The 14,306-nt window shown below is 33.7% G+C and overlaps 1 pseudogene; it reads left to right on the forward strand.

The window, feature by feature from the left end:
- On the forward strand, positions 1–13,789 carry LOC105115956 (uncharacterized; annotated as a pseudogene).
- The last annotated feature ends 517 nt before the right edge of the window (positions 13,790–14,306 follow it).

A 14,306-nucleotide genomic window follows, 5' to 3' on the forward strand; every position in this document is an offset into this window, starting at 1 on the left:
GAGGCGAAGAAAGTGAAATTGGTAGTCATCGAATTCATGGATTATGCATTGATTTGGTGGGATCAGAATGTTACTAGTAGAAGACGGAGTGGAGAGAGGTCGGTAGCGTCCTGGGAGGAGATGAAAGTGTTGATGAGAACACGATTTGTGCCTAACCACTATTATAGAGATTTGTATATGAAATTACAGGGTTTGAATCAGGGTTCTAGGTTCGTGGATGAGTATTTCAAGGAAATGGAGATTGTCATGATTCGGGCCAATGTGATTGAGGATCGGGAAGCTATTATGGCTAGGTTTCTAAATGGACTGAATAGGGACATTGCAAATGTTGTAGAATTACAACACTGTGTGGAGTTGGAAGACATGGTCCATATGGCAACGAAGGTAGAGAGGCAAATAAAAAGAAGGGGCAGTACACGTTTTCAAACCAATTCGGCTTCATCTTCCTCAACATGGAGGCTGAATTTGAAAAGAGAGGGGGTTGTCCAACCGAAGCCTTATGCAAAGGCTGAACCACCTAAGGCCAAAAAGGATACTTATACGGATGGGAAAGGTAAATCTGAATCTCAACCTACTCGTGATAGAGATATTAAATGCTTTAAATGTTTAGGGAAGGGGCACATTGCATCTCAGTGTCCAAACCAAAGAGTTATGCTTATAAGAGACAATGAGGATGTTGAATCTGAAAGTGACAAGTCTGAAAGTGAAGAGATGCCACCTTTGGTGGATTGTAGTGATGAGGAGATTGCATATCCTGTTGAGGGGGAGGCTTTGGTTATAAAATGTGCGCTGAACATGCAAATCAAAGAAGATGATGTAGATCAGCAACGGGAAAATATATTTCACACTCGATGTCACATCCAAAACAAGGTATGTAGCATGATAATTGATGGAGGTAGTTATGCTAATGGTGCTAGTGATACACTTGTGAAGAAATTGAATCTGAGTTGTATTAAGCATCCTAGGCCTTATAGATTGCAATGGTTGAATGAATGTGGTGAAGTGAGGGTTACTAAGCAGGTTTTGATTGCGTTTGCTATTGGGAAGTATTCTGATGAGATTTTATGTGATGTCGTCCCGATGTATGCTAGTCACTTACTTTTGGGGCGTCCATGGCAGTTTGATCGGAAAGTGATTCATGATGGGTTTAGAAATAGGTTCACTATTGTAAAGGATGGTAAAACCATCACTCTTGTACCTCTTTCTCCGAAACAAGTGTATGATGATCAAATCAAATTAAAAAAGGAATGTGAGGATGGGAAGAGTGAAAATTCACGTGAGGACAATGGTGAGAGAAAACCATCAGATTCGGCTAAACCTAAATCATTAATTAAACCGGTTGAGAGTGAAGGTAAAAACCGAGGAGGGAAGAAAGTAAGCTTGTGTGATGATAATAGTGTTGAAAAATTAAAGAAACAACCTATTTTTTATGCAAAAGGATCTCAAATCAGATCTGTATTTTTCAATAATAAGCCAATGATCTTACTTGTGTATAAGGAGGCTTATTTTAACACTAACGATCTTGATTCTGCTATTCCTAGTGTGGCTGTTTCTTTGATGCAGGAGTTTGATGATGTATTCCCTGAAGACATCCCTAATGGATTACCACCATTAAGGGGGATTGAACATTAAATTGATCTTGTGCCCAGAGCTTCAATTCCTAACCGTCCAGCCTATAGAAGCAACCCCGAGGAGACGAAGGAGCTTCAAAGGCAAGTAGATGAGTTGATAATGAAGGGGTACATTCGTGAGAGTATGAGTCCTTGTGTTGTGCCAGTGCTACTTGTGCCAAAAAAGGATGGAACATGGAGGATGTGTGTTGATTGTCGTGCTGTCAATAACATAACGGTAAAGTATCGACATCCTATTCCTAGGCTTGATGACATGCTAGATGAGTTACATGGATCATGTATTTTCTCTAAGATTGACTTAAAAAGTGGGTACCATCAAATTAGGATGAAAGAGGGTGATGAGTGGAAAATTGCATTTAAGACTAAGCATGGTTTATATGAATGGTTAGTCATGTCGTTTGGACTTACAAATGCGCCTAACACGTTTATGCGTTTAATGAATCATGTCTTGCGTGCATTTATAGGTAAGTTTGTTGTTGTGTATTTTGATGACATTTTGATCTATAGCAAGAACTTAAATGAGCATCTTGATCATTTGCGTAATGTACTTAGTGTGCGATTATATGCTAATATTAAGAAGTGTACCTTTTGCATGGAAAAAATTGTGTTTCTTGGCTATGTCGTTACTGCACAGGGTATCGAGATGGATGAGGAGAAAGTTAAAGCCATCCGAGATTGGCCTACACCAAAATCGGTAAGTGAGGTAAGGAGTTTTCATGGACTTGCTAGTTTTTATAGAAGGTTTGTGAAGGATTTTAGTACTATTGCTGCACCTTTAACTGAAATTGTGAAAAAGTCTGTTGGATTCAAATGGAATGATGCACAAGATGAGGCTTTTAAATTGTTAAAGGATAAGCTTTGTTCGACACCTGTTTTAGCTTTGCCAGACTTTACAAGAGCTTTTGAAATAGAATGTGATGCGTCAGGTATCGATATAGGAGCTGTGTTAATGCAGGATAGGAGGCCCATTGCATATTTCAGCGAAAAACTTAATGGGGCAGCCTTGAATTACCCTACATATGACAAGGAACTCTATGCCTTGGTAAGAAGTTTAGAGACGTGGCAACATTACCTATGGCCTAAGGAGTTTGTCATATATTCTGATCATGAATCATTGAAGCACTTGAAAGGGCAAGGTAAATTGAGTAGGAGACATGCCAAATGGGTTGAATTTATTGAAACATTTCCATATGTGATCAAGTATAAGCAAGGGAAAAAAAACATTGTGGCTGATGCATTTTCATGCAGGTATGTTCTTTTATCTACTTTGGATGCTAGATTTCTAGGATTTGAACACATAAAAGAATTGTACAAGGATGATAGTGATTTTGCTAATGTTTACAATGCTTGCGAAACTTCAGCTTTTGGAAAGTTTTATAGACTTGATGGATATTTGTTTAAAGAGAGTCATTTGTGTGTTCCATTAAGTTCTATGCGTGAATTGCTTGTACGTGAAGCACATGGAGGCGGGTTGATGGGGCATTTTGGTGTTGTTAAGACTTTGGATGTGTTGCATGAGCATTTTTATTGGCCTAAAATAAAAAAAAGATGTGCAACGCATATGTGATAAATGCATAACTTGTAGGAAAGCAAAGTCTAGGACTCAACCGCATGGCTTGTATACCCCTTTGCCTATATCGAAAGAACCTTGGGTAGACATTTCGATGGACTTTGTCTTGGGTTTACCTAGGTCAAAACGGGGCAGGGATTCCATCTTTGTAGTTGTTGATAGGTTTTCAAAGATGGCACATTTCATTCCATGTCATAAAACTGATGATGCAACTAACATTGCTGATTTGTTCTTTAGGGAGATAGTACGACTTCACGGGGTCCCTAAGAGCATTGTTTCTGATAGAGATGTTAAGTTCCTTAGCTATTTTTGGAAGGTGTTATGGGGAAAAATGGGTACTAAACTGTTGTTTTCAACTACTTGTCACCCCCAAACAGATGGACAAACCGAAGTAGTTAATAGGACCTTAACACAACTTTTGCGTGTTGTCATTCAAAAGAACTTAAAGAATTGGGAAGATTGTTTGCCATTTATAGAGTTTGCATATAATCGTAGTGTGCACTCTACTACTGAATTTTCACCATTTGAAATTGTGTATGGATTTAACCCTTTAACTCCAATGGATTTGATTCCTTTGCCTATTGATGAAAGGGTTAGTTTGGATGGTAATCGTAAAGCACAGGTGGTGAAAACTCTTCATGAGAGTGTGCGGCAACAGATTGAAAAGAGGAATCGTGTGTATGCAACCAAAGCCAATAAGGGGCGCAAACATGTTGTCTTTCAGCCTAGCGATTGGGTTTGGGTGCATATGCGCAAGGAGAGATTTCCGGCCCAGAGGAAGTCAAAGCAACAACCACGAGGAGATGGGCCATTTCAAATACTTGAAAGGATCAATGACAACGCTTATAAAGTTGATTTTTCGGGTGAGTATAGTGTTAGTGCTACCTTTAATGTTTCTGATCTTACTCTGTTTGATGTAGGTGATGATTCGAGGTCGAATCCTTTTGAAGAGAGAGGGGATGATGCGGATCAGCCTAACACCAAGCATAATCATGCCAACAACCCATTGGAGGTGCCAATTGGGCCAATCACAAGAGCTAGGGCTAAGAACCTTAAAGAAGCATTGAATGGGCTTGTTCAGAACATATGGAACAAAATGGACCTAGAGGGGCTTGGGACATTTAAGGAGCATGAAGGACAGCCTTTAATTCATTTAGTTCAGGTCCAAGAAGAGCCCAATTCATGTGGAACAAGGGGTTGATGTGTCCGGCCCAATACCAGCCTTGTTAGGTTTGTCTTTTTCTAATACTACAAGGATAAAGAGTCAGCAATTTATTCTCCTAACTAAGTAAGGAAGTTGGCCAAATCTTATTCCTAAAGAGGGGAGGACTATTTAATGCTTTTCCTCACTTAGGAAGGAAAGTAATTAAATCAGCAACAAAGGAGAAAATTTGTTTTCTTATTTGTCCAAGTTAAACAAGGAATTCCAAGCTAATCAAGGACATCAAAGAGGGCAGCAACACAAATTTTTCAAATCAGATTTTTTCAATTTTGTTTAGGACTTCTTAAGGGTGACAAATCTGATTCTAGCTTATTTAGGATGGTATTTTCGGATTTTTAGTATTTTTAGAAATTTCTTCTTAGTTTTTGGGTTATTATTACTTATTTGGGTCAATTGTAAGTGGGCTTCATATAAGTCCACCTAAGGGAGGTCCATTAGGGTTTCTTTAAGTTCAAATTCAGTATAAATAAAGGCATAACCCAAACATGTAAAGGTTACGCAATTTTCAGATTAATAAAACTTCTTTGCTGCACTTATTGTGTGTTGGTGGGATAATCTCCCTTCCTTGGTTCTCTAAAGAACTGAAAACGACTTATCGAAGAACAACTGTCTTCGTGGCGTCATCCTTATACTTCTCGTTCGCGAATCAATATTCGATCATCCATATACTTCTCATTCGCGAATCAATATTCGTTGGGTGGGGGTTTCCGTTTTCAATTGTGTTGGTGCCTAGGTACAAGTTATCTTTGTGTCACACTCCTATCAAACCTGATTTACTTGGCTTTCCGGGAATTGGCATCTTTGCGTGTGGGTTGCGTGATCATGTGATCACGAGGTTCGCATCATAAGTAAAGTATAAAATCTCTATAAATTATCAACATGATCATATTAATCATCTTATTTACATAATATCATACTTATAAATTTTATCAAGTATTCATGATACTAACTTATGTTGACAACAAATCAAGTTCCTCTTCTAATAACAATGTCGGTCGAAAACTATAAAGGATCAAGTATTTAATATACCAAGTGTTATACAATACATATCTAGATTAACCATTTAACAAGTAAGGTATTAAGAATTAATAAGATAAAAATAATAAGACATGTTAATAGCAAGTTGTTTAGGATATAAGCATTAAAGTCCATATTGAGTTCATATTATACTTATCATAATACCATTAGTGAAACTTTTTCACCTTAACATAACTAACTGAGCTGGATATTATGAAAAAGAAAAACTTAAATAAACAATATAAAATATAAACATAATATAAGTTAATTAAGTATAGTAAAGGAAATGAAAAGTATGAACATGAGATTAATAAAAGCAAAACTTAAGCATTATAAAAATATAAAGAGAGAGAGAGAGAGAGAGAGAGCAAGAATATTATCTTGATATGAAAAACAAGATACTTAAATGAATGGAAAATACCTTATTTTATAGGCTAAAATTCAAAACTATTCATTTGGCAATTGATAATTGATGTAGTGGCCAACTATTGATTAGTGGACTTGGTGAACAGCAGCACTCAAGCATTTCGGCTGGATGGATTGATATTGATGCAATCAGAATTTAGAAAAGTGTTCTTTCTAAAAGTTGTTGTAAATTATCTTTTCCTTCCACCCATAAAATTTCAGATCATTTGGAGCACTACAACTCGAGATATGTCTAAAATACTAAGCAGTGCTTCTGGTGGACATGGTGGATAACCCTGATGCTCTTATATGGATGAAATGTCATTTCCACCATCTGAATTTAAGCTGGTCTTCTTTATGAAAGTTGTTGGAAATGGTCTTTTCCTTCCACCCACCAAATTTCACATCATTTAGCCTTCTTGAACTCTAGTTATGAGTAAAACTCTGAATAATGTTTGTTCTGGATTGCAAGACAGATTCTGACTTCTCTTTTGTGGCCAAATTTTGAATTTAAAAATGGCAAATCTAGGTCTTTCCATACCCATGAAAGTTGTAAGCCTATTTCTTATCTTTCCATCCATATAAATTAATCTGAAATCCAATATCTATAGATCTAGTTATGATCCAATGATTGAACAGTGTTTGAATTTGAAATGAATCGACATCTCCTTCGTAAACTTAGCCTTTTCTTTATCATTTATCTTTCAATAGTTAATCACAACAATCAATCATTTGAATTGTGAGAATACCTGTATTTGAAATGAGCATTTACCTTAAATTAATTGTATCTTATATTATCAGATTTGTTATTATAAAGCATGCTCTAGTTAAAGAGTTATTTATACTTCAAGTGCAAAATGATGATATAAAACCTTGATAAAAATGCACTTTTAAGTACTAACCACACCTCCCAACCAGCTTATTACTAGTCCCTAGTAATCAAAGCGTTAAAATATAAAAATAATTTGCAAGTTCCTCAAAGCAAGACATTCATCATTTAACTTCTATTACTCTATTCAAGTAAACAAACTCTCATTAAATTTATATATATCTGCTTCATATTGTTGAAACAAGATATTGATAAACCTTCTTCTTCTTTTTTATATGATCAATGTATGAAAACATAGATGAGGGGCATTTATTAGAAGAAAAAAATATATTATGTTCTAATGTTTAAGATTAACTTCCTTGGGTTGGGATTATTATCATTTTTTTCTTTTTTCTAATATACATATAACTTCAAACATAATGCATTTTTAACTCATATAATGAGTTTTCAACTAATGACTCCCAAACTAATTGGTCTTAGGGCATTAGGTGTTAAGACACCCCTTCGAACTTAATAACTCGGGTTGTAGATACTAATATATAGATAGTGCAATGTTTGATTCCCTTTAGCTTTTCTCCTCAACCATGTATCAAGCGTTGAGCCAATAGCTCCCAAGTCAGTTGACTTTAGGGTATTAGGTGTTAAAACACTCCTTCAGGCTTAATTGATTAAGTTAGGGAGGCTACGAAACCAAACTTATCTTCGTTTTATTTATTTATTTATTTATATTTATTATCATTATTTTTTTGTTTTTTGTTTTTTTTACAAATTATATACTATCTATTTTTTTTAGTTGTTACCTTTAACAAAAGAACATAAATAATGTAATAATCAAATATGCAACCCACAATCATATGTTAAAGTGTGTATGTGAAAATGAAGGTCTAAAAATACTTGTTAAATGAGTATATGAGTAGAAGCAATAGATAATAATGCAAGAGTTTATAAACCTGAATATTTCAAGAAGTATTATAATAGACCTTGTTAAGAATGTTTACTATGATGCGTCTCAAGAGTCACTTTAATAAAAGAACTCCTTGACTCTATCATCATAGTAACAATAGTTTTGCAAAGAAAAAAACACAGTTAGTAATTTGTTTTTAGTATCAACTACAACCCCTTCCCCCAACTAAAACGAAACATTGTCCTCAATGTCCTAAAGTAGAAAGATAGAGTATATAAGACATCACCTGAAACAACGAACATTGACAAATCTAAAACACACTTAAACAAAAACAAATATAAGAAATAACAAAATAATAAAACACAAGGTTTCAAAAATGAAGTCTCAAATCCAATTTAAGTTTTTTATAGCTTTTATTAGTTGATCAATTTATGCAACTCATGGAGGGATCAATTACAGGAGTAAAAGATTGTAGTTGGCCAATCAATTGTTCAGTAGCAGCAGTAAAGATTATGATTTGTCGTACTAAAGATGTTAGGAATTCTTGTTCCACAACATGATTAAGAAAAGATAACAACTTATCATAATAATCATTAACATTTAATAAACCTATAGGTTTATGGTGAATGTGAAGTTAGGCCTAAGAGGAAATATGAAAGATCTCTTTCAATGTGCTTAGAGCACCTGGCAAGGCAATGAAAAGTATCAGCATGTTTAAACATTGTATTCATTCGATCAAACATTGTAGAGATATTTAGTTCCTCTCCAATTGTTTTTCCAATAATATCCCTTTGTGCTAAAGCTTTGGGGACAACCCCCAAAACTTGACTACCTCCTAAAAATACAGTTATTGATACACCCCCCATTAACCCAAGGCTGCCTCCTCCATACACCAGATGAATTAGGACAATATTTCAATAAATAAGGGTCATCCTAATAAAAGTTCTTCACTTCATTCAAGAACTTTCTTTTGCATTGGGTACTCCAATGAGCTGACAAAAATGTCCTGAAACAAGAAAATTAATAATATTAGCAAACCAAGGTATTATAGAAACAAAAAATAAAGATTCATTAGGAAAGTAGTTATCGATTGGTGTTATGTCAGATCTTGAATCTGTTGTTAATCTTGACAAATGATCCGCGATAACATTTTCAGTGTCTTTCTTATCTTTGATTATGATATCAAATTCTTGAAGTAACAAAATTCATCGTACCAGTTTTGCCTTAAAATCCTTTTTTGAAAGAAGATATTTCAAAGTTACATGATCATTAAAAACAACAACAAGTGAGCTGACAAGATAAGACCTAAATTTTTCACATGTAAATACTACTGCAAGTAATTCTTTTTCAGTGGTAGTGTAATTCATTTGAGCACTATTTAAAGTTTTACTTGCATAGTAAATCACATAAGGTTTCTTATCTTTTCTTTGTCCCAAAACAGCACCCATAGCATAATCACTAGCATCACACATTATTTCAAAAGGTAATGACCAATCAGAAGGTTGAATGATAGGAGCAGAAGTAAGCAAGTTTTTAAGTTTAACAAAGCCTTTTTCACATTGTTCAGTCCATTCAAAAACATTTTTCTTTGTTAGAAAATTATATAATGGCTTAGATATTTAACTAAAATCTTTGATGAACCTTCTATAAAAACAGCATGTCCTAAAGATGATCTAACATCTTTAACAGATTTTGATGTTGGCAAGTTGTCAATTAACTCAATTTTAGATTTGTCAACCTCAATTCCTTTCGATGAAACAATGTGACCAAGTACAATGCCATTTATTACCATAAAATAACATTTTTCTCAATTCAGCACAAGATTCTTCTCTTCACACCTGCTCAAAACCTTGTCTAAGTTAGTCGAACAATCATCAAAGGAATTGCCAAAAATAGAAAAATCATCCATAAAAATTTCAAGAAAACGTTTAACCATATCACTAAATATGCTAAGCATGCATCTTTGAAACGTGGCTGGTGCACTACATAATCAATCCAAAAGGTATCCTTCGATATGCAAAAGTACCAAAGGGACATGTGAAAGTAGTCTTCTCTTGATCTTCCAATGCAATTTCAATTTGATTATAACCTGAATAGCCATCTAGGAAACAATAAAATTCATAACCTACAACTCTTTCTAGAATTTGATCCATGAAAGGTAAGGGGAAATAATATTTTCTAGTTATTGAATTAAGTTTCCTATAGTCAATGCACATGCGTCAACCAGTAACAGTTCTAGTTGGAATTAATTTATTTTTCTCATTTGTTATCACAGTGACTCCATAACTTGGGTAGGACTTACCCATTTACTATTAGAAATATGATAAATGCTTCCATTATCTAGAAGCTTAATGACTTTATTCCTCACTACTTCTTTCATATTAGGATTAAGCCTTCGTTGCATTTCTTTAGAGGGTTTAGCATTTTCCTCTAAATAAATCTTGTGTGTGCAAATCAAAGAACTAATTCCTTTTATGTCAGTTATGGTCCATCCTAATGTATTTTTATGCATTTTCAGAGTTTGTAATAACTTATCTTCTTAATGTGCATTAAGTTTGGAAGAAATTATTACCGGAAAAGTTTCATTTTCTCCTAAAAATGAGTATTCAAGATTGAATGGTAAAGACTTTAAATCAGGTTTTGGTAGTTGAACACATGAAGGTATAGAATCAATTGATTGTGGTGGTAACTCTTCAATTTATGGTCTCCAATTACTTGCCTTTGATTCTTCCTGAAAGCAAACCATTTACAAATTTTTAGATTCATTAAACTCAATTTCACTAAAAATAGTTTCAAATTGATTATGAACTAATTTTTCAATAAAATCCACTTTCTGTAAATCATTATTATCTCCAGGTTGCTTGCAAATGTTGAAAATATTCATCTCTAGTGTCATGTTTCCAAATGATAACTTCATCAGTCCATTCTTATAATTAACCAATGCGTTAGAAATTACAAGAAATGAACGTCTTAAAATAACAGGAATTAAATTACATGCTTCAACAGTTTGTATATCTAGGACAATAAAATCCACAAGATAAATGAATTGATCAACTTGTACTAACACATCTTCAATTATTCTTCTAGGCACTTTTATAGATATATCGACAAGTAAAAGAGATACAGAAGTTGGTTTTAACTCACCTAGATTAAGACTTTGAAAAACTGAATATAAAAGTAAATTCACACTGACTCCAAGATCAAGTAAGGCTCTTTCAATTTTATGTTCTCCAATAAAGTAAAAAATTATAGGACAACCAGGGTCTTTATATTTCAAAGCATTATTGTTCTGAAGAATGACACTTACTTGTTCGGCTAAAAGGGCTTTCTTTTTCACATTCAATTTTCTCTTCACCATGCACAAATCTTTCAAAATTTTAGCATAAAAGGTACATGTTTAATAGTATCCAACAAAGGTATATTGATCCTTACCTATTTGAAAGTTTCAAATATTTCAGAGTTGTGATTGACTTTTCTTTATTTGGTTATGGCATAAGAAGATGGAAGCGCTGGCGGGGATTCAATCTTTTCTTTGCATTGTTCAGTTTTAACCCTTTCCTTACCCTCGAGGATTAACTCATCATCTTTCTCATAAGGTTCAAGAGTGGGTTTTTCAATAACCTTACCAATACGAAGAGTGATGACTGATTTGACTTTTTTCATGTGATGGCTTGTGGAATACTTACATTTGCATTGTATTGCCCTTTGAGATTTTACTATGGTTGAGATGGAAACTTACTTTTCTCTTGAAAACTAAGAGTAGATGTGAATTTTGCTAGAGTATATTTTAAATCTGCCATGATTTGAGCATTTTAAGTATTGATTGTCTCCTGCTTTTCAATGAATACATGTAATATTTCCTCAAGATTTCTTCTAGGAGGTGGAGCATAAGGAGGTATATATCCATGAGAATTTTAAAAATTATGATTTGCTTGAAACGATGGGTGAAATTTATGCATTACTGTTACCACTCTTCCAAATGAAATTTGGATAATTTTTCCAACTAGGATTGTATGTTTGCAAGTATAGGTTATGATTGAGCCTTTGGAAATTGTTTAAAGCATGAGCTTATTCATAGAGACATTCCTTAAAAGAAGGCAAAGTTGGACAGTAATTGGTTAAATGTTCATTGGTTTCACAAATTTGACACACAGTGTCTTGAATAAATTTTAATTGACCACTCTTTTTTAATTATAGTACCTTGACTTTTCTAGCTAAAGATAAAAATGATAAGACATGATAGTAAGTTGTTTAGGATATAAGCATTGAAGTCCATATTGAGTTCATATTATACTTATTCTAACACCATTAATGAAACATTTTCACCTTGATATAATTAATTTAGCTAGACATTATAAAGAAGAAAAACTTAAATAAACAATATAAGAACATAAACATGATATAAGTTAACTAAGTATAGTAAAGAAAATGAAAAACATAAATAAGAGATTAATAAAAGCAAAACTTAAACATTACAAAAATATAAAGAGAGAGAGCAAGAACATGATCTTGATATGAAAAAAAAAAATAACTAAATGAATGGAAAATGCCTCATTTTATAGGCTAAAAAATAAAAATATTCATTTAGTAATTGATAATTGATGTAATGGCCAACTATTGATTAATGGACTTGGTGGACAACGACACTCAAATATTTTGGCTGGATAAATTGACATTGATGTAATCATAATTTGGGGAAGTATTCTTCATGAAAGTTGTTGAAAATTATCTTTTCCTTCTACCCAAAAAAGTTTAGATCATTTGGAGCACTACAACTCAAGGTATGTCTAAAATAGTGAGCAGTGCTGCTGGTGGACGTGGTGGATAGCCCTCATGCTCTTGTGTGAATGAAATGTCATTTCTACCATCCGAATTTGAGTTGATCTTCTTCATGAAAGTTGTTGAAAATTATCGTTTCCTTCCACCCACCAAATTTCACATCATTTAGAGCACTACAACTCGAGATATGTCTAAAATAGTGAGCAGTGCTACTGGTGGATGTGGTGGATAGCCCTCATGCTATTATGTGGATGAAATGTCATTTCTACCATTCGAATTTGAGCTAGTCTTCTCATAAATATTTTTGGAAATTATCTTTTCCTTCCACACACCAAATTTCATATTATTTGGCCTTCTACAACTCCAGTTATGGGTAAAACTCTAAGTAGTGTTTAGGCTGGATTGCAAAACAGATTACAACTTCTATTTTGTGGCTAAACTTTAAATTTAAAAAAGACAAATTTTGGTCTTTCCATACCCATGAAAGTTGTAAGTCTATTTCTTATCTTTCCAGCCATATAAATTAATCTAAAATCCAATATCTATAGCTTTAGATATGATCCAATAACTGAACAATATTTAAATTTGAAGTGAATCGACATCTCCTTCGTAAGCTTAGCCTTTTCTTTGTCCTTTGTCTTCCAATAGTTAATCACAACAATCAATCATTTGAATTGTGAAAATACCAGTATTTAAAATGAATATTTATCATAAATTAAAGGTATTTTATATTATCAGACATGTTATTATAAAATATGCTATAATTAAAGAGTTATTGATATGTTAAATATAAAATAATAATATAAAATTTTGATAAAAATACACTTTTAAATACTAATAAGTTTATCTCGTTTTGCGCGCCTCCATCCTTTGTTAATTTCCTTCCCTTCCTTGTTGTAATACAACATTGAAAAAGGAAAATAAACCAATGCGGGTAATTAATTGAAATAGGATTATTTTTTTCATCTAATTGGCAAGAATTCATTGGCACTAGGGTAAAGTATAACTATAAAAAGCCACGTTTGCCCTTGTTTTCCTCTCCAAGAGTCCTTGGCACCCACGTGTACACAGCCACTAATTTGCTTAAATGACTACTTCTTGACACTTGTCTCTTTAAAAAACCGTCAGTTGACAAACCCATAGGCATACTTCACTAGCACACCATTGCGAACGTACGCCTAGGAGGCTTCGCAGGCTTTTTCACGGTGCCTAAATCATGTCCGCCTTATATTCATGAGGTATGGTTGGGCTAATTGTTCCGCTGAAGTTGCCTGAAGATGAAGTGCAAATTGGTGATTATGCAATTCATGGAGAGGAACCTTTTGTACTGTGGAATGATGTGGAGATATCTGACAACACCAAGGCTAATTCAATTTTTGAAGAAGAAGATTTATCGTATGTCAAATCAAGTTCTTTGGTCGATGTTCAAATGGTAAGGTAAAATTTTAAGTTTATGATGGATTTTTTTTTCAAGTCCGACAGCAAATAGAAAAGGCTTTGGACCTTTATTTTGTCAGAAACTCTTTTGTTTACTGAATTATTATGGCACTAATTGCTTCACATATATCCTTCGACGCTGTTAGAATGTTTTTTCTGTTAAATTATTAAGTAAGATTTTAAAATATAATTTATATTAATTTTTAATATACTAAACTTGCACAATTGCCATAGCTTGCCACGAAACATGTTTTCTCTTTTTTATTTTGAAAAATTATCTCTGTATATCCAGTGAATTGATCTTCTGCCTTTTCTTTTTCTTCTGACGATCAAACTTTGGATTATCCATCGTGGATCATACACCATTGCGGCATCTTGAAGATTATCAAAGCTTGGGCCACGACTTTTAGTCTCAGATGTGGCATTCACAACTTCTTTGCCCGCTTGATTGATAACTCTCGGGGATAATTGTTCTAGCACATAGGATTGCAAGCTTGATCTGTTAAGCGCAC

The sequence above is a fragment of the Populus euphratica genome, unplaced genomic scaffold, assembly GCF_000495115.2.
Source record: "Populus euphratica unplaced genomic scaffold, PopEup_1.0 scaffold816.1, whole genome shotgun sequence".
NCBI lineage: Eukaryota > Viridiplantae > Streptophyta > Magnoliopsida > Malpighiales > Salicaceae > Populus > Populus euphratica.